This window comes from Ranitomeya imitator, chromosome 1 (assembly GCF_032444005.1).
Source record: "Ranitomeya imitator isolate aRanImi1 chromosome 1, aRanImi1.pri, whole genome shotgun sequence".
Lineage (NCBI taxonomy): Eukaryota > Metazoa > Chordata > Amphibia > Anura > Dendrobatidae > Ranitomeya > Ranitomeya imitator.
The window spans coordinates 614921646-614949566 of record NC_091282.1 but is presented as its reverse complement, the minus strand read 5'-3'; the positions used below and the strand labels follow the sequence as shown (position 1 = coordinate 614949566).

The 27921-nt window shown below is 43.6% G+C and overlaps 1 protein-coding gene across 1 annotated transcript in view; it reads right to left on the bottom strand.

Moving 5' to 3' along the window:
- The window catches only part of LOC138657968 (uncharacterized), a 56079-nt gene extending 29678 nt beyond the window's left edge, over positions 1-26401 (bottom strand). The window contains exons 1-2 of the mRNA XM_069745553.1: positions 26301-26401; positions 12682-12770 (exon numbers count right to left, since the gene is read on the bottom strand). The gene's annotated coding sequence lies outside the window, so the exon portion shown is untranslated. The remainder of the gene's footprint in view (positions 1-12681; positions 12771-26300) is intronic.
- Between the last annotated feature and the right edge of the window lie 1520 nt (positions 26402-27921).

Here is a 27921-nt window from a genome sequence, read left to right as displayed (position 1 = left end):
GACTGAGGTGCAATCTTTGTAGCTGCGATACTCTTCCCTGTTAGGCCATTTTTGTGCAGTGCAATGATGGCTGCATGTGTTTCTTTAGAGATAACCATGGTTAACTGAAGAGAAACAATGATACCAAGCACCAGCCTCCTTTTAAAGTGTCCAGTGATGTCATTCTTACTTAATCATGACTGATTGATCGCCAGCCATGTCCTCATCAACACCCACACCTGTGTTAATGGATCAATCACTAAAACGATGTTAGCTGCTCCTTTTAAGGCAGGACTGCAATGATGTTGAAATGTGTTTTGGGGGTTAAAGTTCATTTTCTGGGCAAATATTGACTTTGCAAGTACAGTAATTGCTGTTAAGCTGATCACTCTGACATTCAGGAGTATATGCAAATTGCCATTAGAAAAAATGAAGCAGTAGACTTTGGAAAAATTAATATTTGTCTCATTCTCAAAACTTTTGGCCATGACTGTACATCGAATTTTATTGAAGAAACCTCCCAATGATAACAGTATAATCTCCAAAATGAATAAAAACTCAAAATGCACTGTTCCAAATTATTAGGCACAGTAGAATTTCTAAAGAATTTCTAATGTTTTAACCCCTTTATGACCTTAGGATTTTCCGTTTTTCCGTGTTCGCTTTTCGCTCCCCTCCTTCCCAGAGCCATAACATTTTTATTTTTCCATCAATATGGCCATATGAGGGCTTATTTTTTGCGGGACGAGTTGTACTTTTGAACGACATCATTGGTTTTACCATGTCGTGTACTAGAAAACAGGAAAAAATTCCAAGTGCGGTAAAATTGCAAAAAAAGTGCAATCCCACACTTATTTTGTGTTTGGCTTTTTTACTAGGTTCACTAAATGCTAAAACTGACCTGCCATTTTGATTCTCCAGATCATTATAAGTTCATGGACACCAAACATGTCTAGATTCTCTTTTATCTAAGTGGTGACAAAAAAATTCCAAACTTTGCTAAAAAAAAAAATAAAGATTGCACCATTTTCCAATACCCGTAGCGTCTCCATTTTTCGTGATCTGGGGTCGGTTGAGGGCTTATTTTTTGCATTCCAAGCTGATGTTTTTATTGATATCACTTTTGTGCAGATACGTTCTTTTGATCGCCCCTTATTGCATTTAAATATAATGTTGTTGCGACCAAAAAAACATAATTCTGCCGTTTCTAATTTTTTTCTCGCTACGCTGTTTAGCAATCAGGTTAATGCTTTTTTTTACTGATAGATCGGGCGATTCTGAACGCGGCAATACCAAATATGTGTAGGTTTGAGTTTTTTTAATTGTTTTATTTTGAATGGGGCGAAAGGGGGGTGATTTAAACTTTTATATTTTTTTATTTTTTTCACATTTTTTTAAACTTTTTTTTTTACTTTTGCCATGTTTCAATAGCCTCCATGGGAGTCTAGAAACTGGCACAACTCGATCGGCTTAGCTACATGGGAGCGATCATCAGATAGCTGCTATGCAGCAGAAATGCAGGTGTGCTATGAGCGCCGACCACAGGGTGGCGCTCACAGCTACCGGGGATCAGTAACCATAGAGGTCTCGAGGACCTCTATGGTTACTATACAGAAGCATCGCTGACCTCCGATCATGTGATGCGCTCATTTCCGGCCCGTTGGCCGGAAGCGCCGGTTAAATGCCGCTGTCAGCGTTTGACAGCGGCATTTAACTAGTTAATAGCGGCGGGTGAATCGCAATTTCACCCGCCGCTATTGCGGGCACATGTCAGCTGTTCAAAACAGCTGACATGTCCCGGCTTTGATGCGGGCTCACTGCTGAAGCCCGCATCAAAGCGAGGTTCTGACCTCTGACGTACTATCCCGTCCGAGGTCAGAAAGGGGTTAAAGAACTAAAATGCTCATTTGTAGAATTTGCAGCATTAGGAGGTCACATTCACTGAACAAAAAAGCTATTTAACTCCAAAACATCCTAACAGGCCAAGTTACATGTTAACATAGGAACCCTTCTTTGATATCACCTTCACAATTCTTGCATCCATTGAACTTGTGAGTTTTTGGAGAGTTTCTGCTTGTATTTCTTTGCATGAAGTCAGAATAGCCTCCCAGAGCTGCTGTTTTGATGTGAACTTCCTCCCACCCTCATAGATCTTTTGCTTGATGATACTCCAAAGGTTCTCTATAGGGCTGAGGTCAGGGGAAGATGGCGGCCACACCATGAATTTATCTCCTTTTATGCCCATAGCCGCCAATGACTCAGGGGTATTCTTTGCAGCATGAGATGGTGCATTGTCATGTATGAAGATGATTTTGCTTCTGAAGGCACGTTTCTGCTTTTTATACCATGGAAGAAAGTTGTCAGTCAGAAACACTGCATGCAGAACTGAAATCAGCCGGGCCAAGGGGCGGCACAAAACAGCACAGTGCACCCCCCTCTGTGTCAAGGTTCAAGCTGGGCAATTAATAATCTCACCTGCCTCAGAGCTACTGGAGACACCACAAGGCAAGATCCGACCCTGCCAGAGACCTCCTGCTCTGCTGACCTCATCACAGAACCTCCTCTAAGCCCGGCTGGCTCGCAGGTCACATCTACTTTCACATCATGCGGTGTGTGTTTGCAATACTTGGATGCCCAGGCTGGCACTTGTACAACTCTATGGCACAGTACAGTGTCGGGAGGCCTAAAACTTCTGCACAGGGACCTGCACAGCCCACCCCTGCTTGTGTACACGATGGCACTGAATAACTGAAATGAGCAGGGCCAAGGGGCAGCACAGAACAGCACAGCGCACCCCCCTAGTCCTAATCGGGCTAATGCTGCCCGTCATGCATGCTAAAGAGGGAGTGGAGGTGATCGAGCGGCCCATTAGAGGGACCGGCCGTTCTTGCATTTGCCAGAAGTGCCCGATGGCCAGTCCGGCCCTGTCACTGCCTATCTGCCGCACTGCACCAGCCCTGCTACATTACAGAGGCTTTAATGTTGACTTTGAGTTGATCTTTGATGTAACTTATTGTCTGTTATCTTGGATGACAGAGATGCAGGGTAATTGAACAATAGATATTTGTTAATATGTTGATTACACATTGTACTAGGAGAGCTAGTTTGTTGACCTGTCGAACAGAGAAGGACAAACTATGCAAATTGATTAAATACTCAAACAATAAGAATTAAACTCATCCCATATCCCCTCTGACCTGAGGATGATGATTTGAGCCAAAGAAATGAGGATAAAAAGGGATTTTCTATCCTTCTGAAAGAATGAGAGACTCATTACAAACCTATAGGCAGGAGCACTTTACAGGACAATGGCCAAGACATTTCTCTATCACAAGAGACACAGATCTGACATTCTACAGGATGCCAATTTAATGGACCACTGGTCCCACATAATTGTCGCCATGACAACACATTATGACATAATCGTCGCCATGACAACATACTATGACATTTTCTTCTACATGACAACACACCATGACATATAATCGTCACCATGACAACCCACAATTATGTCATAGTCACTATGGCAGCACACTATGAAGTCATTGTCACCGTAGCAACCCACTATGACATCATTGTCACCATGACAACCCACTATGATATTGCCACCATGACAACATACTATGACATCATTGTCGCCATGGCGACCCACTATGACATCATTGTCACCATGGCAACCCACTATGACATCATCGTCATCATGACAACACACTATGACATCATCTTTGCCATTACAACCCACTATGACATCATTGTCGCCATGACAATACATGCTCTATGACATCATCGTCACCATAAAAAAACACTCAACAGTATGACAATTTTCACCATGACAACTCTTGACATAATGACATCATAGTCACCATGACAACCCACGATGACATCGTTGCCATGATAACACTCAACATTATGACAATTTTCGCCTTGACAACGCTTAACATAATGACATCATCTTCGCCATGACAGCTCTCAAAATTATGACATCATCTTTGCTATGACAACAGTAGACATTATATTTCAAAAACTTGGTACTTAAAAGAATTTCGGAACAAATTTCTTAATTTTAATTGCAGTCTAATTAATATTAACGTATCCAGACATAAATCTAGAAGGCCAGGAGACATACGTTATTACCTTTTATGTTGACTTTTGAGTTTGTGTTTTTCTTCAGTTGGTCAAGAAATAGACTATTGTTCGTAAGAGCCTTTTAACGTTGACTTTGAGTTGATGTTTGATGTAACCTGTTGTCTGTTATCTTGGATGACAGGGACGCAGGGTAATTGAAAAATAGATGTTTGTTAATATGTTGATTACACATTGTACTAGGAGAACTAGTTTGTTGACCTGCATAACAGAGAAGGATGGCGACCCACTATGGCAGCATCATTGCCATGACAACACACTATGACATCATTGTCGCGATGACAACACACACTCTATGACATCATTGTCACCATGAAAACACTCAACATTATGACAATTTTCGCCATGACAACTCTTGACATAATGACATTATAGACGCCATGACAACCCACTATGACATCATGTTTGCCACGACAATACACTATGACATTTTTTCCATGACAACTCACTATGACATCATTGTTGCCATGACAACACACTATGACATAATTGTCGCAATGGCAATCCACTATGAAGTCATAGTTGCCATGGTAGCACACTACGACATCACTATCGCCATGGCAACCCACTGTGACATCATTGTCACCATGGCAACCCACTATGACATCATCTTTGCCATGACAACCCACTTTGACATAATCGTTGCCATGATAACACACTATAACTATCATTGCCATGACAACACAAATTCTATGACATCATCTTAGCCATGAAAACACTCAACATTGTGACATACTTTACGGCCTGACAACTGAACATAATGATTCAATTGCAGCCATGACAGCTCTCGACATTATGACATCATCATTGCTATGACAACACTCAAGATTATATTTCAAAAGCTTGGTACTCAATGGAATTTTGGAACAAATTTCTTAATTTTAATTGCAGTCTAATTAATATTTATGCATCCAGACCTAAATCCAGAAGGCCATGAGACATGCGCTATTACATTTATGTTGACTTTTGAGTTTGTGTTTTCCCTTGGTTGGTCAATAAACAGACTATTGTTCGTATGAGCCTTTAACATTGACTTAGAGTTGATGCTTGATGTAACTTATTGTCTGTTATCTTGGATGACAGGGGCTCAGGGTAATTGAACAATAGATGTTTGTTACTATGTTGATTACACATTGTACCAGGAGAGCTAGTTTGGTGACCTGCAGAACAGAGAAGGACAAACTATGCACATTGAGTAAATACTTAAAAAAGAATTAAACTCATCCCATCTCCCCACTGACCTTTGGATGATGACCTGAGCCAAAGAAATGAGGATAAAAAGGGATTTTCTAGTCTTCTGAAAAAATGAGAGACTCGTCATAAAATCATAAGCAGGAATACTTTACAGGACAATAGTCAAGACATCATTTCTCCAACATAAGAGACACAGATCTGACATTCTACATTCTACAATTTAAGAAACCACTGGCCCCATATAATTGTCGCCATGACAACACACTATGACATTTTCTTCTACATGACAACACATCATTACATAATCATCACCATGACAACCCACCATGATGTCATAGTCGCTATGGCAACACACTATAATGTCATTGTCGCCATGGCAACCCACCAAGGCATCATCGCCATAACAACACACTATGACATCATTTCACTTTTACAACCCACTATGACATCATCTTCACCATGAAAAAACTCAACATTATGACAATTTTCGCCATGACAACTCTTGACATGACATCATTGTCGCCATGACGACCCACTATGATACCATTTTCGCCATGGCAACATATGAATCATGTTCGCCATGACAACACACTATGACATCATCTTCACCATTACAACCCACTATGACATCATTTTGGTTTTGACAACCAACTATATCGCCGTTATGACAACACACTATGAAATTATCATCGCCTTGGCAACCCACTATGACATCATTGTCACCATGGTAATCCACTATGACATCATCATCATCATGGCAACCCACTATGACATCATGTTCTCCATGACAACACACTATGACAACATCTTTGCTATAGCAGTCTACTATGACATCATCCTCACTATGGCTACACACTGTAACATTATTGAGCAAGGTGTATAAACCACAAATACCCACAGGGAATAATAATAGTAGATAGATATGTATATATATATAAAATTTATATATAAGTGGAAAGTGGTCGATACACCAAAAAATGAGTGGATAACCACTCAGAATATATATCAGAGCACAACAAACAGAAACCTGAAGCTAATGACAAATATGATATGGAAATAATAAAAGCACAAAATTATATATATAAAAGTGCCTTTATTTAAATATATGGCAATGGCACTAACAATGTGCCTGTACTTGGAGAAAAATTATATAGAAAAAATAATAATAATAAAATATATATGGACGGACAACAACCAGAAATAACAGATCAATGGGTATACCACATACACTGTCTCATTATATCATAAGGTTATACCGATATCTACCAAAGTCTAGACCAAAACTAATATTGGAGTATGTGCAGCCATATAAAAAAGTGCATTAAACCGAAAACAATTGTAAAAAATAATGAAATAATAATAATAATAATAATAATAAATACCTCATACAAATGTGGTGCCAATATATGAAAAAAACGTGAAAAAATACCAAGTGTATAGCAATGTAAAAAAATATATATAATATATATATATATTATGGAAGGTAAGTAAGTGCAATAAAATGAGTGTGTAAAAAATGTAAGAAAAGAATATATTGGGCCTGATGTAAGATAAGAATGATGTATATAGTGAAAAAAATGTAATGTAATGGTGTAATCTGTTCCTGGGGCTGTGGGTGAGGGACCTCTTCCTGTCTTTCCACTTACATATAATTTTGTCCTTTTATTATTTCCATATCATATTTGTCATTAGCTTCAGGTTTCTGTTTGTTGTGCTCTGATATATATTCTGAGTGGTTATCCACTCATTTTTTGGTGTATCGACCACTTTCCACTTACAGTGGGGCAAAAAAGTATTTAGTCAGTCAGCAATAGTGCAAGTTCCACCACTTAAAAAGATGAGAGGTGTCTGTAATTTACATCATAGGTAGACCTCAACTATGGGAGACAAACTGAGAAAAAAAAATCCAGAAAATCACATTGTCTGTTTTTTTAACATTTTATTTGCATATTATGGTGGAAAATAAGTATTTGGTCAGAAACAAAATTTCATCTCAATACTTTGTAATATATCCTTTGTTGGCAATGACAGAGGTCAAACGTTTTCTGTAAGTCTTCACAAGGTTGCCACACACTGTTGTTGGTATGTTGGCCCATTCCTCCATGCAGATCTCCTCTAGAGCAGTGATGTTTTTGGCTTTTCACTTGGCAACACGGACTTTCAACTCCCTCCAAAGGTTTTCTATAGGGTTGAGATCTGGAGACTGGCTAGGCCACTCCAGGACCTTGAAATGCTTCTTACGAAGCCACTCCTTCGTTGCCCTGGCGGTGTGCTTTGGATCATTGTCATGTTGAAAGACCCAGCCACGTTTCATCTTCAATGCCCTTGCTGATGGAAGGAGGTTTGCACTCAAAATCTCACGATACATGGCCCCATTCATTCTTTCATGTACCCGGATCAGTCGTCCTGGCCCCTTTGCAGAGAAACAGCCCCAAAGCATGATGTTTCCACCACCATGCTTTACAGTAGGTATGGTGTTTGATGGATGCAACTCAGTATTCTTTTTCCTCCAAACACGACAAGTTGTGTTTCTACCAAACAGTTCCAGTTTGGTTTCATCAGACCATAGGACATTCTCCCAAAACTCCTCTGGATCATCCAAATGCTCTCTAGCAAACTTCAGACGGGCCCGGACATGTACTGGCTTAAGCAGTGGGACACGTCTGGCACTGCAGGATCTGAGTCCATGGTGGCGTAGTGTGTTACTTATGGTAGGCCTTGTTACATTGGTCCCAGCTCTCTGCAGTTCATTCACTAGGTCCCCCCGTGTGGTTCTGGGATTTTTGCTCACCGTTCTTGTGATCATTCTGACCCCACGGGGTGGGATTTTGCGTGGAGCCCCAGATCGAGGGAGATTATCAGTGGTCTTGTATGTCTTCCATTTTCTAATTATTGCTCCCACTGTTGATTTCTTCACTCCAAGCTGGTTGGCTATTGCAGATTCAGTCTTCCCAGCCTGGTGCACGGCTACAATTTTGTTTCTGGTGTCATTTGACAGCTCTTTGGTCTTCACCATAGTGGAGTTTGGAGTCAGACTGTTTGAGGGTGTGCACAGGTGTCTTTTTATATGGATAACAAGTTTAAACAGGTGCCATTACTACAGGTAATGAGTGAAGGAAAGAGGAGACTCTTAAAGAAGAAGTTACAGGTCTGTGAGAGCCAGAAATCTTGATTGTTTGTTTCTGACCAAATACTTATTTTCCACCATAATATGCAAAAAAAAAATGATAAAAAAAACAGACAATGTGATTTTCTGGATTTTTTTTTTCTCAGTTTGTCTCCCATAGTTGAGGTCTACCTATGATGTAAATTACAGACGCCTCTCATCTTTTTAAGTGGTGGAACTTGCACTATTGCTGACTGACTAAATACTTTTTTTCCCCACTGTATATATAAATTTTATATATATATATATACATATCTATCTACTATTATTATTCCCTGTGGGTATTTGTGGTTTATACACCTTGCTCAATTGTCTATTACTGTGTTTCGCACAGGTTTTCTTTTTCCTCAAATAGAACCTGGTTATGGATTTCAAATCCAGGGAAGCTTCCTGGAAAGGACAAATTAATGAAGTCTTTGGTAATAATGGTACTAATACCTTGATAATTAACGGTTCACAATTTGATGATATTTTTAAATCTATAAAAAATTTGACATATAAACGTACCCGGGCATGGTGGAGCCAAGCATTTTTGGAAAATTACATCCAAAAACAACTTATTCCTAGGGGATTGAGAGTCCAGGTTACTCCGGCTTTTCCTGTTAATGATGAATTCATCAAGGACTGGGAATGTATTTGTAATGACACTTCTAAAAGGCTTATGAAACTCCTAATTAAGTTTCATGCGAGTTCCACATTGGAAATCGATAAATCACTTGATACAGCATACAATAATGCTAAAGCGTGCCTATCCCCGGAACTACTAAGGATGCTGGATACCCAATTGGACAAATTGATTAACCAATGGGTTAAAGATATCCAATTTGATCAGTCCAAGAAACTAACATGTGACCACAAAGACTTTAGCCAGGGGAGAATATACAGATGGCGTAAACTACAATTGGACGTTAATGCTCAGGACTCCATGAGAATCCGTACACCATCAATGTCCTCCAATCTATCTGCAAGTGATGTATCTGGAACTTCCTCCTTGGTCTCTGCATTTACAACAGCCGGCTCAACCCCCAAACGGAAAAGGGATCTACGCTTCCTACCCTCAAAACGGTCTTTTAGATACTCACCAGAGAACTACAGAAGTGGCCTCAAGGTAATAAATCTAAGTACTCACTCACTCTCATCTGTAGAAAATGCACTACTTTGTAAAGGACTTATGTTTTGCCCTATGGCCCATTTTGATAGCTTTATGGCTATCAAAGATTTACACCTCTTCGCTAGAAAATTGATATTTAAGCGTCACTTTCACGATGAGACGATCTCTAAATTGTTCCATACAGAGACGGAACAAGAAGCGCTATCCATCTTAGAAGAATTGAGTCGTGAGCACGAAATTCCGCCTGGAGGTAAGATTCCATTATCAATCAAACCCCGATCAAAGAAATTCCCTCCTCTCTCCTCTTGTTCAACAGTGGAAGTTTTTGTCAATACGGTTAGTAAGGATTTTGAGAAAATACCTCGGTATCCACAGTTTAATAATTTGACTAAGGAGGAGGAATCGGCCCTTAAAAAACTACAGGGTCTTCAGGACGTGGTGTTCAAGCCAGCAGATAAGGGTGGGAATGTGGTGGTCTGGCCCAAATCGCTATATGAATCTGAAGCATTCCGTCAATTGAAGAATGCTACTTGCTACAGTAAGTTAACATTCAACCCTCTAACTAAATTTCAGACGGAATTGAATTTGATTTTACAAATGGCCAAAGAGGAAGGGATCATAAGTAAAGAACTTTTTGACGCTTTAAGGGTTCATAAGCCATCCATTCCCACCCTTTATCTGCTACCCAAAATTCATAAAAATCAAGTGACCCCTCCGGGTCGACCCATTATATCCGGGTGTGGGAGCTACCTGGAAAACATAAATAAATTTATCGATTCTGAGCTCCAACCTGTAGTGGAAACTCTACCATCCTTCATCAAGGATACAAATGACTTCCTCAAAAAGATCGACGGGCTATATGTTGGTACAGATACCCTATTAGTGACATGTGACATTGAGTCACTATATACTAAGATACGACATACAGACAGCATCCAGGTTACACAGTTTTTTCTGAGGTCATCTGTTACATCCACACATAAATGCTCTTTTGTGGAACAACTGTTGTCTTTTTCTTTGACACATAATTTTTTTCTTTTTAAAGGGAACCTGTCACCTGAATTTGGCGGGACTGGTTTTGGGTCATATGGGCGGAGTTTTCAGGTGTTTGATTCACCCTTTCCTTACCCGCTGGCTGCATGCTGGCTGCAATATTGGATTGAAGTTCATTCTCTGTCCTCCATCGTACATGCCTGCACAAGGTAAGATTGCTTTGCGCAGGCGTGTACTATGGAGGACAGAGAATGAACTTCAATCCAATATTGCAGCCAGCATGCAGCCAGCGGGTAAGGAAAGGGTGAATCAAACACCTGAAAACTCCGCCCATATGACCCAAAACCAGTCCCGCCAAATTCAGGTGACAGAGTCCCTTTAAGGGGTCCTTCTACCTGCAGCTCCAGGGAACAGCCATGGGCGCGGCCTTTGCGCCCGCTTATGCTAATCTGTTCCTGGGGCTGTGGGATAGGGACCTCTTCCTGTCTGATTGTTCGTCGTCAATGGATCGCGTCCTGTTCTGGGCGCGGTACATTGACGATGTATTTTTGATCTGGCAGGGTTCGGTGGAATTACTTGATGAATTCATGACATCTCTGAATCAGAATTTATATAATATCCACCTAACCCATCAGTCAAATTATGACCGTATTGAGTTTCTAGATGTGATGGCTATCAGGTGGATAGACAATTGCTTACAAACAGACCTATACCAGAAAAATACAGCAGTCAATTATTTCCTACACGCCTCCTCTTCACACCCACCAGCCATGATACGGGCCATTCCTATTGGTCAGTTTCTGCGCCTCCGCAGAATCTGTTCTACCGAGGAGGACTTTGAGAAACAGGCCATGGACCTTAAATTGAGGTTTATTGATAGAGGATACAGCCGTCGCTCTATCAAAAGAGCATACAATAGAGCTAAGAACACTACGAGACATCAGGCTCTATATTCCTCAAAACCTAAACAATCCAATAAACAGGTAAGATTTATCACACAATATAACGGACAAAGTGATATGCTACGCTATTACTTGGAGAAATCATGGCCTATCCTCCAAGCTGACCCCATCATTTCCCAGTACATCGGGGCAACACCAAGTATGACCTTCAGAAGATCTAGGAATTTGGGTGACCAATTAGTTAGGAGCCACTATACGGGAGAAATCAAATCCTCTTTTCTCTCTTCCACCAAACCAATAAGTGGGTGTTGACCTTGTGGTAAGTGTGTGGCCTGTCCTAATGTGGATAGAGCCCAGACCTTTGCCAGTTCGGATGGCCTCAAAATATTTAAGATCTCTCAATCTATAACATGTACTTCTAGGGCAGTCGTATATTATGCGACTTGCCCATGCTCTCTGATTTACGTAGGCTTGACCACCCGTCAATTTAAAGTTAGAACTTGAGAGCTTGTTCTGGGAATCCTGGCTGCGAAAGATATCCAAGACATATCATCACTCAAAACACTGCCGAAGCATTTTAAAATCTGTCATAACTCAGATGCCTCATTACTACGAGTCATCGGGATTGACATGATAAGATCCACCCCAAGAGCGGGCAATATCAGTATACCTCTGGCCAGATTGGAATCTAAGTGGATCTGGACTCTCAAAACAGTTTCACCTCTAGGTTTAAATGAAAACTTCAATTTTGCTTCATTCTTATGAACCGTTTTTGGAACCGTTGTATATTGCACTTTCTTTTAACCAAATGGTTTTATTTTCCTTTTAACTTGGATCCATTGTTATTATACTTCAGTACTTATTATACGTATTTTTACCTTTTTATTTTAATTATTATTTTTTAGATATGTACGTGTACTGTGCATATCTGTATATACACATATATATTTGCATTTTAATTTTTATACATATACATGTTTTTAAAAAAACTTTTCTGTGGTTTTAACTTTGGATTACCAATAATCTTGTGTGTTATATATTCTTATATGTTCTTATGTGTGTATATGTATATATATATATATATATGTATATATATGTATATATATATATGTATATATGTGTATGTGTATTCTTATAAGATATATTCTTGTGTGTGTTTTTAATTCTAGTTATTTTCTATTCTAGTTACTTACCTTTCTATTTTCTTGGACATCGTACATGTGGATAGGGTTGGGTGGATGTCTCCACTGAACCGGAGTTCCGGACTTTCTTTGGACGTTTTCTGGAAATACAAAGATTCATTTTTCATATTGCATCATCCATTTTTCTATTTTTCATTTTCTTTCATTAAAATTACTTTATTATTATTATTATTATTTTTCATTTTTATTTATTTATATTATTTTTTCTTTATATCTCAATAATATTGGGCCCTATGCCTTTTTGTTATACATACGTAAATATTATATTATTATATTTTTGTTTCTTTTGATATATGTATTGTTACATCATTTATATGCACTGATGTAAACACATCTATGTATTATCTTGTGCGGCATACATATTTCCATTATGTCTATTCATTTACTTTTATTTATATTTATTATTTTTATTTTTATTTACATTTACATTCATATTTATTTGTATTTATTCATCTATTTATTTATTATTATTTATTATTTTTATTATTATTTATTTTTCATTTATTTTCCTTGTATATGCATGCCCTGTAATTACACTTGTGCAGTCCCTATATATTTGCATTCTGTTTAGCATATATATTTGTACATTCAGTACTTAATATATGCAGTCCCTCAATTACAGGCTTCTTTTGTGCCCCTTAGCATTACTTTCATTCACTCCCCATTCCTTTCACATATTTGTTAGTTTTCCCATTTTTACTCTGTTCCATATATTGCATCTTTTTCATTACCCATACTACCGTTCTTACACATCTTTATTTACCGCTACACCCCATTGCGCACACACTACTTATTTCCCCTGCTTCTCATTTATTGACACACACCCTCTATATGCTTTGTCCATCGGAGGTGAGCTGGGGCGGTGCGCCTGCGCAGTCTGCGTCCCGTTGGTTGAGCATCCCACGTCTGTGTTGCCATGACAGCGGCTTTGCTGTCCCTGGCATATGACGCGGGCTCTGCCGACCTCCGGGTCCAACTGACGGCGCATGCGCCACCTGCGCTTCCGCTTCCTCTCATCGGCATGTATCCTTTAGGTATTTAAACCCCCGGTTCCCCAGATACATCACCCCCTGACGAAGGATTAGCGTCCGAAACACGCGTCGGGGTGCTCTGTATCTTGGAGGGACGGACACCTATAGGTAACACTATAATCACCTTTATTTTACTATTTTTTCCATTGCCACCTACGTATCTATTACTATTTCCTTCAGGTTATACACTGTCCGTGTGACTTTCTTTCAACATACCACTGCATAGCGTGCACTTTTGTGCACCTAGGTTTATCTATACTGCCATATTGTGCACGTTCACATATTCAGTTATATTGTGCAACCTGACCTCATGTAGTCATATCCAGGTGTATTGTGCACTTTTTTCCTGGACATATCTATATCGTGTGGTGCACCTGTGTCTACCATAGGCTGTTCTAGACCATTACATTACATTTTTTTCACTATATATATCATTCTTATCTTACATCAGGCCCAATATATTCTTTTCTTACATTTTTTACACACTCATTTTATTGCACTTATTTACCTTCCATAATATATGTATATATTATATATATATTTTTTACATTGCTATACACTTGGTATTTTTTCACGTTTTTTTCATATATTGGCACCACATTTGTATGAGGTATTTATTATTATTATTATTATTATTATTATTATTTTTTCATTATTTTTTATAATTGTTTTCGGTTTAATGCACTTTTTTATATGGCTGCACATACTCCAATATTAGTTTTGGTCTAGACTTTGGTAGATATCGGTATAACCTTATGGTATAATGAGACAGTGTATGTGGTATACCCATTGATCTGTTATTTCTGGTTGTTGTCCGTCCATATATATTTTATTATTATTATTTTTTCTATATAATTTTTCTCCAAGTACAGGCACATTGTTAGTGCCATTGCCATATATTTAAATAAAGGCACTTTTATATATATAATTTTGTGCTTTTATTATTTCCATATCATATTTGTCATTAGCTTCAGGTTTCTGTTTGTTGTGCTCTGATACTGTAACATTATTGTCACCATGGTGACCTACATTGACATCATCATCATAATAACACACTATGACACCATTGTCACCATAGCAACCCACTATGAGATCATCGCTGCCATGACAACCCAAGATGACATCATCTTCACCATGATAACCCACTATAAGGCTGCCGTCACACTATCAGTATTTGTTCAGTATTTTACCTCAGTATTTGTAAGCCAAAACCAGGAGTGGAACAATCAGGGGAAAAGTATAACAGAAACAGGTCACCACTTCTGCATTTATCACCCACTCCTGGTTTTGGCTTACAAATACTGATGTATAATACTGACCAAATACTGCTAGTGTGACGGCAGCCTAACATCATCATTGCGTTGACAACCCACTATAGCATCGTCGCCATGATAACACTCTATGACAATCATCGCCATGACAACACTCAATGACTTCTCATCACCATGAAAACGATCGACATTATGACATAATTTTCTCCATTGTGACATCATCGTTGCTATGACAACACTCAACATTACCATATATACTTGCGTATAAGCCGAGACACCTAATTTTGCCACAAAAAACTGGGAAAACTTATTGACTTGAGTATAAGCCCAGGGTGGGAAATGCAGCAGCTACTGATAAATTTCAAAAATAAAAACTGATACCAACAAAAGTAAAATTAATTGAGACATCAGTAGGTTAAATGTTTTTGAATATCCATATTGAATCAGGAGTCTCATATATTGCTCCATACAAAATACGCCCCCATATAATGCTCTATAAAGGTTAATGATGGCCCCATAAGATGCTCCATACAAAAATATGCCCCATATAATGCTGCACAAAGGTTCAAATGTAGTGTTGAGCGATACCTTCCGATATCCAGAAGTATCGGTATCGGATTGGATCAGCTGATATTCCAAGAATATCGGGTATCGCCGATACCGATACCCGATACCAATACAAGTCAATGAGACAAAAATATCGGAATTAAAATAAACCCTTTCTTTCCTTGTAGGTTACTTCTACATGAAGGAAAGCAACTAAGAATAATGTAGGATGTATTGGGAGAGGTGGAGGAGACATTAACCCCTTACCGGCATCGGACGTACTATACCGTCCGATGCCGGCTCCCCTGCTTTGATGCAGGGCTCCGCATTTTTTTTTTTAAAGACGTTCGGAGTTACAAAGCTATTGACTATGTTACGATTTTTTATATTTAGTCAGATATTTATGTTTCACTACTTCCATGCTCTTCACCTTCTTTTTAACTTCTCCCACACTTTCTTCTTCATCATCATCCTCAGCAGCATCATCTTTTTCATCAACTTTCCTTCACCTTATTCATCTTCGTCTACTTCACCTTCTTCGTATTATTTTTTTTTTTTACATTCTTCATATTCTTTTGATTCAACTATTATTCTTCTTCATAATCAACTTCGTCATCTTCTTCATATTCTTCTTCTTCATCATATTCTTATTTGTGACAGCCAGGCCTTCCTGTAGTTGTTATCTATAAAAGTTTGAAGATTACACCTTCTGTTCTGCCTGTCCCAAAGGTTTAAAACAGGATTTGTCCGCGTTCAGTTTGGCCTGCAGCAGCAGGTTTTTTCCAGGGGCATCACGAGGAGGAACGGACTCACCCCCATACACTGTTTAGTCTTCTTCTGCTTATAATTTAGATAATATCTTTTGCTCTGATTTTTAGTCTTATGCTTAATGTTCTTCTGCTTTTTGTTCTGCAGCTTCTTGTTCTTCTGCTTCTCGGTATAAGAAGGTACAAGAGCAAAAGACACTGCCGAGAACCAGCTGATGGTACTGGAAACCGGATGGCTAGCGAAGGTACAAGAGCCAATGGAACAACCGAGGAGCAGCTGACATTGCTGGAACCCGGTTACTAAGCAGGAGGTACCCGTGCCAGAAAGCACTACCAAGGTCCACCTGACGTTGGTGGAACTCGGATACCGAGAAGGAGGCACCTAAGCCAAAGGCTCTGCCCGGAACCAGCTGACGGTACTGGAACCAGGATGGGGAGCAGAAGGTACAAGAGCAAAAGACACTGTCGAAAACCAGCTGATGGTACTGGAACCCGGATGGCTAGTCGAAGGTACAAGAGCCTATGGAACAACTAAGGACCAGCTGACGTTACTGGAACCCGGTTACTAAGCAGGAGGTACCAGTGACAGAAAGCACTACCAAGGACCACCTGACGTTGGTGGAACTCGGATACCCAGAAGGAGGCACCTAAGCCAAAGGCTCTGCCCGGAACCAGCTGACGGTACTGGAACCAGGATGGGGAGCAGAAGGTACAAGAGCAAAAGACACTGCCGAGAACCAGCTGATGGTACTGGAACCCGGATGGCTAGCCGAAGGTACAAGAGCCAATGGAACTACCGAAGACCAGCTGACGTTACTGGAACCCGGTTACTAAGCAGGAGGTACCCGTGCCAGAAAGCACTACCAAGGACCACCTGACGTTGGTGGAAATCGGATACCCAGAAGGAGGCACCTAAGCCAAAGGCTCTGCCCGGAACCAGCTGATGGTACTGGAACCAGGGGGACCTATTCAACCAGCTAATGGGGCTGGAACTCAGATAGACAGCAGAAGGTCCACAGGAAAAAAAAATTGCTAGGCCGCGAGCCACCGTAGTTACCGAAAACCCACAGTCCTACAGGGGGAGCTTGTCCTATTGGCACAACGGAAACAGCCTTCATTGCCAGTTCCCGCAGCCCACATAGGAAGCACCTAAACTGCAGGCACCATAGAGTCGGCTAACCAGACCGCAACACGACATGACAACTTATTGGAGACAAAGTGATCTTGACACTATCTGGAAACAGCTGGCGTGCTGGAACCGGGCTGGGCATGAGGGAGTACCCGTGCCAAAGACACTTCTGAGCAGCAACTGGTGGTGTTGGAGCCCAGGGAATGCAGTAGAAGCCGAGTATAGGCTGAGGCCTAATTGGAGCAAGTTGAAAGGGAACCTTTAACCCCCCAGGTGTTTGCAACTAAATGATCCACCTTGGATGAGGTGGCTCTTTTAATTATGTTCCTTGCACACGCTGAAGTTAACACTTATAAAATGTGTCCCCTCTTACCCTGAAACCGTCCCGGAGGCGGGACTTTCCTTCTTAATGAGACGCAGCACAGCCATCATTCACACCCCCTTGGCACTGTGTGCCACCTCCTCAGCATTATCTGAATCTGTCCCGGAGCCTGCGCTGTTATGTTATCCCTTGGCCATGCGCAGTTAGCGCTGTCTTCAGACACCTGTGCGGCCGCCTGCCAGAGATCCCGCCCCACAGTGTGAATAAATCAGAAGACACGGGATCTCTGGCAGGGCAGCCGCGCAGGGATTCATGGGCATGCGCAGTGCATATCTTGGCCTCTCACTCATCTCCTTCCACCTTCTTCAGACTGTCGCGTCAGCTGATCCCAAATCGTATGCCACGGCTGTGACGCGGCACAGTCTGAAGAAGGTGGAAGGAGATGAGTGAGAGGCCAAGATATGCACTGCGCATGCCCATGAATCCCAGGCCCGCAGTGTCTCCACATTTATTCACATTGCGGGCCTGGGATTCATGGGCATGCGCAGTGCATATCTTCGCCTCTCACTCATTTCCTTACACCTTCTTCAGACTGTGCCGCGTCAGCTGATCCCAAATCGTATGCCACGGCTGTGACGCGGCACAGTCTGAAGAAGGCGGAAAGAGATGAGTGAGAGGCCAAGATATGCACTGCGCATGCCCATGAATCACAGGCCCGCAGTGTCTCCACATTTATTCACACTGCGAGCCTGGGATTCATGGGCATGCGCAGTGCATATCTTCACCTCTCACTCATCTCCTTCCACCTTCTTCAGACTGTGCCGCGTCAGCTGATCCCAAATCGTATGCCACGGCCGTGACGCGGCACAGTCTGAAGAAGGCGGAAGGAGATGAGTGAGAAGCCAAGATATGCACTGCGCATGCCCATGAATCCCAGGCCCGCAGTGTGAATAAATAAGACACTGCGGGGCGTGATCTTGGGCAGAGCGGCCGCACAGGTGCAGCCAGCCTGACAACAAATGATGTCAGAAGACGGGCAGAGCTAACTGCGCATGGTCAAGGGATAACATAAGAGCACTGGCTCCGGGACAGATTCAAACAACGCTGAGGAGGCGGCGCCCGGCGCCAAGGGGGTATGAATGACGGCTGTGCTGCATCTCATTAAGAAGGAAAGTCCCACCTCTGGGATGGTTTGAAGGTACGAGGGGACACATTTTATAAATGTTTAGTTCAGCGTGTGCATGGAGAATAACTAAAAGAGCCACCTTGTCCAAATGCAGCATTAGTGCTGCACAAGGTCGCTCTTTAAGTTACAAATGCCTGGGGGGGGCAGGTTCCCTTTAATTTCTGTTTTAGTGTCAGCGTGGAGGTCGCAGGACACATTGCCGGATACACAGCAGGGGAGCAGCTGACCTTACTGAACCCCAATAACACGGCAGCTAGTGTTGACTGTGCAAATGGTACTTCCGGGCAGCAACTGGCGGTGTTGGAGCCCAGGCACAGGAGGAGGAGCAGAGTGTAGGCCGAAGCCTGCACTCGAGGCAGTTTAATATCTATTGTTGTGTCAGCGTGGCGGTCGCAGGACACATTGCCGCACACACAGCAGGGGATAAATTCGTGAGGGCGGAGGGCACCGCTGAATATATAACTGTTGGGGCTCAACGTGCACTTGGAAACATAGCAACTAAACCCATAGAGAAAGATCAAGTCCACTTGGAAGGGAGTACCACAACCATATGTAAAAAAAATACTAAATCTTTTATTAGTAAGCTTTTACAAAAAACAATGCAACACACAAAAAGATACATCACACAGAAAAACGGATAAAAACATTAAAAGTGCAACAACAGCACAAATCTTGTACACAAGTCATATCCTAATATGATAATGTAGGAAAAGAGTGACAACCCACATCCCCAACTACTCCAGCATGGTCATACAGGTACAATACAATATAATGGCCTGGGGTATAACCATATACAATGTGCTTAGTATACAAAAACAGTTATACAGTGGGGCAAAAAAGTATTTAGTCAGTCAGCAATAGTGCAAGTTCCACCACTTAAAAAGATGAGAGGCGTCTGTAATTTACATCATAGGTAGACCTCAACTATGGGAGAAAAACTGAGAAAAAAAAATCCAGAAAATCACATTGTCTGTTTTTTTAACATTTTATTTGCATATTATGGTGGAAAATAAGTATTTGGTCAGAAACAAAATTTCATCTCAATACTTTGTAATATATCCTTTGTTGGCAATGACAGAGGTCAAACGTTTTCTGTAAGTCTTCACAAGGTTGCCACACACTGTTGTTGGTATGTTGGCCCATTCCTCCATGCAGTTCTCCTCTAGAGCAGTGATGTTTTTGGCTTTTCACTTGGCAACACGGACTTTCAACTCCCTCCAAAGGTTTTCTATAGGGTTGAGATCTGGAGACTGGCTAGGCCACTCCAGGACCTTGAAATGCTTCTTACGAAGCCACTCCTTCGTTGCCCTGGCGGTGTGCTTTGGATCATTGTCATGTTGAAAGACCCAGCCACGTTTCATCTTCAATGCCCTTGCTGATGGAAGGAGGTTTGCACTCAAAATCTCACGATACATGGCCCCATTCATTCTTTCATGTACCCGGATCAGTCGTCCTGGCCCCTTTGCAGAGAAACAGCCCCAAAGCATGATGTTTCCACCACCATGCTTTACAGTAGGTATGGTGTTTGATGGATGCAACTCAGTATTCTTTTTCCTCCAAACACGACAAGTTGTGTTTCTACCAAACAGTTCCAGTTTGGTTTCATCAGACCATAGGACATTCTCCCAAAACTCCTCTGGATCATCCAAATGCTCTCTAGCAAACTTCAGACGGGCCCGGACATGTACTGGCTTAAGCAGTGGGACACGTCTGGCACTGCAGGATCTGAGTCCATGGTGGCGTAGTGTGTTACTTATGGTAGGCCTTGTTACATTGGTCCCAGCTCTCTGCAGTTCATTCATTAGGTCCCCCCGCGTGGTTCTGGGATTTTTGCTCACCGTTCTTGTGATCATTCTGACCCCACGGGGTGGGATTTTGCGTGGAGCCCCAGATCGAGGGAGATTATCAGTGGTCTTGTATGTCTTCCATTTTCTAATTATTGCTCCCACTGTTGATTTCTTCACTCCAAGCTGGTTGGCTATTGCAGATTCAGTCTTCCCAGCCTGGTGCAGGGCTACAATTTTGTTTCTGGTGTCATTTGACAGCTCTTTGGTCTTCACCATAGTGGAGTTTGGAGTCAGACTGTTTGAGGGTGTGCACAGGTGTCTTTTTATACTGATAAGTTTAAACAGGTGCCATTACTACAGGTAATGAGTGGAGGAAAGAGGAGACTCTTAAAGAAGAAGTTACAGGTCTGTGAGAGCCAGAAATCTTGATTGTTTGTTTCTGACCAAATACTTATTTTCCACCATAATATGCAAAAAAAATGATAAAAAAACAGACAATGTGATTTTCTGGATTTTTTTTTCTCAGTTTGTCTCCCATAGTTGAGGTCTACCTATGATGTAAATTACAGACGCCTCTCATCTTTTTAAGTGGTGGAACTTGCACTATTGCTGACTGACTAAATACTTTTTTGCCCCACTGTATATACGTGGTTCACAGATCAAAACAACACAACAATATGAGCAAATAAGTGTAGACCTGCTAATATCACAGTACCATATAGCCCTACAGGTATCAATAGAAAACAATGGACTCCACAGGCAAATAAAGATCAATGCCTAAACGGCCTTCACCCAATGCAGCCATGCTAAATGAAGGGACCACAAAGTATGATAAGGTCCTGCATGTCAGAAAAAGAATCAAATACATACACCATGTGGGATCCAAATGTTGAGATCAGGCTAAGGACATGTGTATACCGATGGAAAAGAGAGGAGAGAAGGAGATGTGGGAAAAGAGACCGGCTGGCATTACTGAACTCAATAACAGAGGAGCAACTGTTGACTGTGCAGACAGCACTTCCGGGCAGCAACTGGCAGTGTTGGAGCCCAGGGACAACAGGAGGAGCAGACTTGAGTTATTGCCGCACACACAGCAGGGGAGCAGCTGGCGTTACTGAACCCCAATAGCAGAGGAGCAACTGTTGACTGTGCAGACAGCACTTCCAAGCAGCAACTGGCAGTATTGGAGCCCAGGGACAGCAGGAGGAGCAGACTTGAGTTATTGCCGCACACAGAGCAGGGGAGCAGCTGGCATTACTGAACCCCAATAACAGAGGAGCAACTGTTGACTGTGCAGACAGCACTTCCGGGCAGCGACTGGCGGATCTCAGAAAATGCAGGAGAAGCAGACTGTAGGCTGAGGCCTAATTGGAGCAAGTTGAAAGGGAACCTTTAACCCCCCCCCAGGCGTTTGTAACTGAAAGAGCCACCTTGTGCAGCACTAATGCTGCACAAGGAAAATGTGGCTCTTTTAATTATGCTCCTTGCAAACGCAGAACTAAACACTTATAAAATGTGTCCCCGCATACCGTGAAACCTTCCTGAAGGTGGGACTTTCTTTCGGAATGAGACGCAGTACAGCCGTCATTCCTCCCCCCTTGGCGTCGTGCGCCGCCTCCTCAGCATTGTTTGAATCTGTCCCGTAGCCTGTGCTGTTATGTTAAACCTTGGGCATGCGCAGTTAGCGCTGCCCATCTTCTGACATCATTTGGTGTCAGGCTGACTGCGCCTGTGCGGCCGCACTGCCAGAGATCCCGCCTTGCAGTGTCTTCAGATTTAATCACACTGCAGGGCTGAGATTCATGGGCATGCGTAGTGCATATGTTGGCTTCTCACTCATCTCCTTCCACCTTCTTCTGACTGTGCGGCGTCACGGCCGTGGCATTCGATTAGGGATCAGCTGACGCCGCACAGTCTCAAGAAGGCGTAGGGAGATGAGTGAGAGCCTGAGGTGAAGATATGCACATTGCTTGCCCATGAATCCCAGCCCTGCAGTGTGAATAAATCAGAAGACACTGCGAGGCGGGACCTCTGGCAGCGCGGCCGCACAGGCGCAGTCAGCCTGACACCAAAGGATGTCAGAAGACAGGCAGCGCTACCTGCGCATGCCCAAGGATTAACATAACAGTGCAGGCTATGGGACAGATTCAAACAACGGTGAGGAGGCGGCGCCCGCCGCCAAGGGGGGAGGAATGACGGCTGTGCTGCGTCTCATTCCGAAGGAAAGTCCCACCTTCGGGACGGTTACACGGTATGAGGGAACACATTTTATAAGTGTTAAGGTCAGTGTGTGCAAGGAGCATGACTCAAAGAGCCACCTTTTCCTTGTGCAGCATTACTACTGCTCAAGGTGGCTCTTTCAGATACAAATGCCTGGGGGAAGGGGACAGGTTCCCTTTTATTTCTATTGTAGTGTCAGTGTGGCGATCGCAGGACACATTGCCGGATACACGGGAGAGGAACAGCTGACATTACTGAACCCCACTAACACATGAGCGAGTTTTTTTCTTTTTGCAGACAGCACTTCCGAGCACCAACTGGCAGTGTTGGAGCCCAGGGTCAATTAGGGTGTAGGCCGAGGCCTGAATTGGAGCCTGTTTAATATCTGTTGTAGTGTCAGCGTGGTGGTTGCAGGACACATTGCCGGATACACAGCAGGGGAGCAGCTGATGTTACTGAACCCCACTAACACACGAGCAAGTGTTTTTCTCTGTGCAGACAGCACTTCTGAGCACCAACTGGCGGTGTTGGAGCCCAGGGTCAATCAGGGTGTAGGCCGAGGCCTGAGTTGGACTGTGTAGCATCACGGCCGTGGCATGTGGTTAGGGATCAGCTGACGGCGCACAGTGTGAAGAAGGCGGAAGGAGATGAGTGACAGGCAAAGATATGCACAGTGCATGGACTGAATCCCAGCCCCGCAGTATGAATAAATCAGAAGACACTGCGGGGCGGGATCTCAAGCAGTGCGACCGCTGTAGCGTTTCCCTTACTTCGGGTCTTGGGGGACACTCGCTTTGCACGGGAATAACGCATACAGGCACGTTTTTTCCACAAAAACAGTCTATTCCAGTTTATTAAAACGTCATAAACCATAACACAAATATTTCATCATTTATATCAACGGAACACATTAACCACCGATAGTCTGTTCCAATGGCAGATCCGTGTCTGCCTATAACCCCTTGTTACCTGGAGTTACCTTACACGAGCTTTGTCTCCACACACTGACTCCTGCCATTGCTGGTTTACAGGGAAACTGCCTCACTGGGATCACCGTCCTTGTGACTAGGGCACCTCGGATATTCCAGACCCACAGTAGGAGCTGTAGCTTCCCCAATACAGAAACCGTCCCAGGCTCTGCAGATGCAGCCTCTCCATGTGCTTCCAGGAAGATCAGTCACAGGCACTTCCAACACACAGGCCATCAGTCCATGATCTAACCAGGTGCTTACACGACTCCAGTCCATCCGCGGACAATCCAACACTCTGACCATTCCAGGACTCACACTCTTACCAGGTGCTTGCAGGACTCCAGCCCATCCCAGGACAATCCAACACCTTCGAGCATTCAGTCCATAGCCTCAGCAGTGCTTCCAGGACTCCAGCCCACTTCAGGACAATCCAACACTGACCGTACATCAGGTCCACGGTCTCAGGTGCTTGCAGGACTTCTCCAATGCCAGGAGACTCCAACACCGACCATCCAGGACCTTGCACATGAACCCAACAGATCCATACACAGGAACCACACAGGAACATGTGACCCACACCCTGGTCACATTACATACCCGTAACTACTCCCTTGGGTGGGAGTGTGGGTGTGTGTGTGTGGCTAGTTTGTCCTGCCCATCTCACACAACTAGCCCTGCCAATCTCTCATTACAACTTACACATTTACATGTGGGACTACAGGTCCCAGAACACCAACCAAACTTCAGACTGACAGCGCAGAGTGTCTTCCTCTGCAACACACACACCGGCCATTTACACTCCTGCCGGTCTTTGTCTCATCACATTTATGCATCCAAGCACATCTTGAAGTGCACACACAGTGCCCCCTGGCTGTAATGTGGGTCACCGCACCACATATCTCCCCCCTTTGTTCAACCCTATTGGGGTGGACACATGACATAAACCCAGGGTTGCGACACTGGGTACGCAAGTCACCTTGCCCTACCAGTTGAGAGGACCATCTCAGTTGGTTTTGAGCATCACACATCAACATCTCCTTGTTTGGTTTACCCCGCCCCCAGCGGTCACCACGTAGGCCTTGAGCTTTGGCCCTTACGTCACAGTCTGTCTGTGTCACCAAACCTTTAGTCACTACACTTTTGCTACAGGGTCTTCCACCTATGTCACTCATCCCTGAGTCAACTGAGGTGACACTACTTCTTTCATTAGGCTGGGTACTTCCACCCCTTTTTTTGTCCACATTTTGGGTCAAACGTGGCAGCCGTCTTCCATCAACTGAACGTAGCAGCCCTGTTAGGCGCCGTCTTTCAACTCTTAGCTGCTCCGTCACTGATCGCCGCCCTTTTCTTTTGGCTCTGCCCCACTTCGGGTTACCGCCACTTTTTGAGACTCCGCACTATTAGGGACACCACCCCTTCTCTGGGGTACACCCAACGGTACTCTCAGGCACCATTTCACACACGTTTCTTTGGGTCGCACTGGCCCTTTAAGAGTCTGCAAAAAGGAAAAAAAAAATATATATATTTTTTTCGAACTCTTCAGCTCCTGCTGGCAATCACAAGCCGCTGCTGCTGAACCTCTTGCTGCAACTGCAGCTGCACTCCACAATGCTCTACCACAGACTTCGTGGACCCGCCGATCCACAGCAAGACGCTTGTCACCTTCGTAACCCCGCCGAGTTACAGCAAGACGCTTGTCACCTTCGTAACCCCACCGAGTTACAGCACAAACACAGTTTCTCACTGATCCCGATCAGTATAACATACGGTTGTCAGACCGTCGACTCCTCTAGCACTGCACATGTGCTTCTTGGGGCGTTGCCCGCATTCTCCACCAATTGTAGCGTTTCCCTTTCTTCGGGTCTTGGGGGACACTCGCTTTGCACGGGAATAACGCATACAGGCACGTTTTTTCCACAAAAACAGTCTATTCCGGTTTATTAAAACGTCATAAACCACAACACAAATAGTTCATTATTTATATCAACGGAACACATTAACCACCGATAGTCTGTTCCAATGGCAGATCCGTGTCTGCCTATAACCCCTTGTTACCTGGAGTTACCTTACACGAGCTTTGTCTCCACACACTGTCTCCAGCCAGTGCTGGTTTACAGGGAAACTGCCTCACTGGGATCACCGTCCTTGTGACCAGGGCACCTCGGATATTCCAGACCCACAGTAGGAGCTGTAGCTTCCCCAATACAGAAACCGTCCCAGGCTCTGCAGATGCAGCCTCTCCATGTGCTTCCAGGAAGACCAGTCACAGGCACTTCCAACACACAGGCCATCAGTCCATGATCTAACCAGGTGCTTACAGGACTTCAGTCCATCTGCGGACAGTCCAACACTCTGACCATTCCAGGACTCACACTCTTACCAGGTGCTTGCAGGACTCCAGCCCATCCCAGGACAATCCAACACCCTCGAGCATTCAGTCCATAGCCTTAGCAGTGCTTCCAGGACTCCAGCCCACTTCAGGACAATCCAACACTGACCGTACATCAGGTCCACGGTCTCAGGTGCTTGCAGGACTTCTCCAATGCCAGGAGACTCCAACACCGACCATCCAGGACCTTGCACATGGACCCAACAGATCCATACACAGGAACCACACAGGAACATGTGACCCACACCCTGGTCACATTACATACCTGTAACCACTCCCTTGGGTGGGAGTGTGGGTGTGTGTGTGTGGCTAGTTTGTCCCTCCCATCTCACACAACTAGCCTTGCCAATCTCCCATTAGAACTTACACATTTACATGTGGGACTACAGGTCCCAGAACAGCAACCAAACTTCAGACTGACAGCGCAGAGTGTCTTCCTCTGCAATACACACACCGGCCATTTACACTCCTGCCGGACTTTGTCTCATCACATTTATGCATCCAAGCGCATCTTGAAGTGCACAGACAGTGCCCCCTGGCTGTAATGTGGGTCACCGCACCACACCGCACAGGAGCAGTCAGCCTGACATCAAATGATGTCAGAAGACGGGCAGCGCTAACTGCGCATGCCCAAGGTTTAACATAAGAGTGCAGGCTCCGGGACAGATTCAACCAACGCTGAGGGGGCGGCACCAAGCGCCAAGGGGGTATGAATGGCGGCTGTGCTGCGTCTCATTACGAAGGAAAGTCCAATCTCCGGGACGGTTTCATGGTATGAGGGGACACATATTTTATAAGTGTTAAGTTCAGCGTGTGCAAGGAGCAAAAGTAAAAGAGCCACCTTTTCCTGGTGCAGCATTTGTGCTGCACAAGGTGGCTCTTTCAGTTACAAATGCCTGGGGGGACAGGTTCCCTTTAATTTCTGTAGTAGTGTGAGTGTGGAGGAAGTAGGAGCAATTGCCGGATACACAGCAGGGGATCAGCTGACGTTACTGAAACCCAATAACACTGGGTCATGTGTTGACTGTGCAGACGGCACTTCTGAGCAGCAACTGGCGGTGTTGGAGCCCAGGGATTACAGTTCAGGTGGTAGAAACATGAACACAACAGGAGACCTGGATACTGTTGCCAACCAAGTATTTAATCTGGAAGAGGAGTGGCAAATTCCTGTGAGATCCAGGCCTTGTTCATTTTCAGAAAAGTAAGCCGATCAGTGTTATCGGAGGATAGTCGCATGCGACGGTCTGTTAGTACATCACCTACGGCACTAAAGACGCGTTCCGATAATACACTAGCAGCAGGGCAAGCCAGCACCTCCAATGCATACTGGCTAAGCTCTGGCCATGTATCCAGCTTAGAGACCCAAAACTTGAAGGGGGAAGAGCCGTTTGGGAGTACACTGAGAGGGCAAGACATGTAGTCTGTCACCATCTGACGGAAACGTTGCCTCCTGCTAACTGGAGCCATCTGTGATGGTGTAGACATTTGTGGCGGGAACACAAAACTTTGCCACAGTTGGGCCATACTGGTCTTGCCTTGTGCTGCAGTGCTTCTGCTCCCTGTTTGTGCTGAGCTTCCTCCGCTGCCTCGACACACTGAGCTGCTTTGTAAA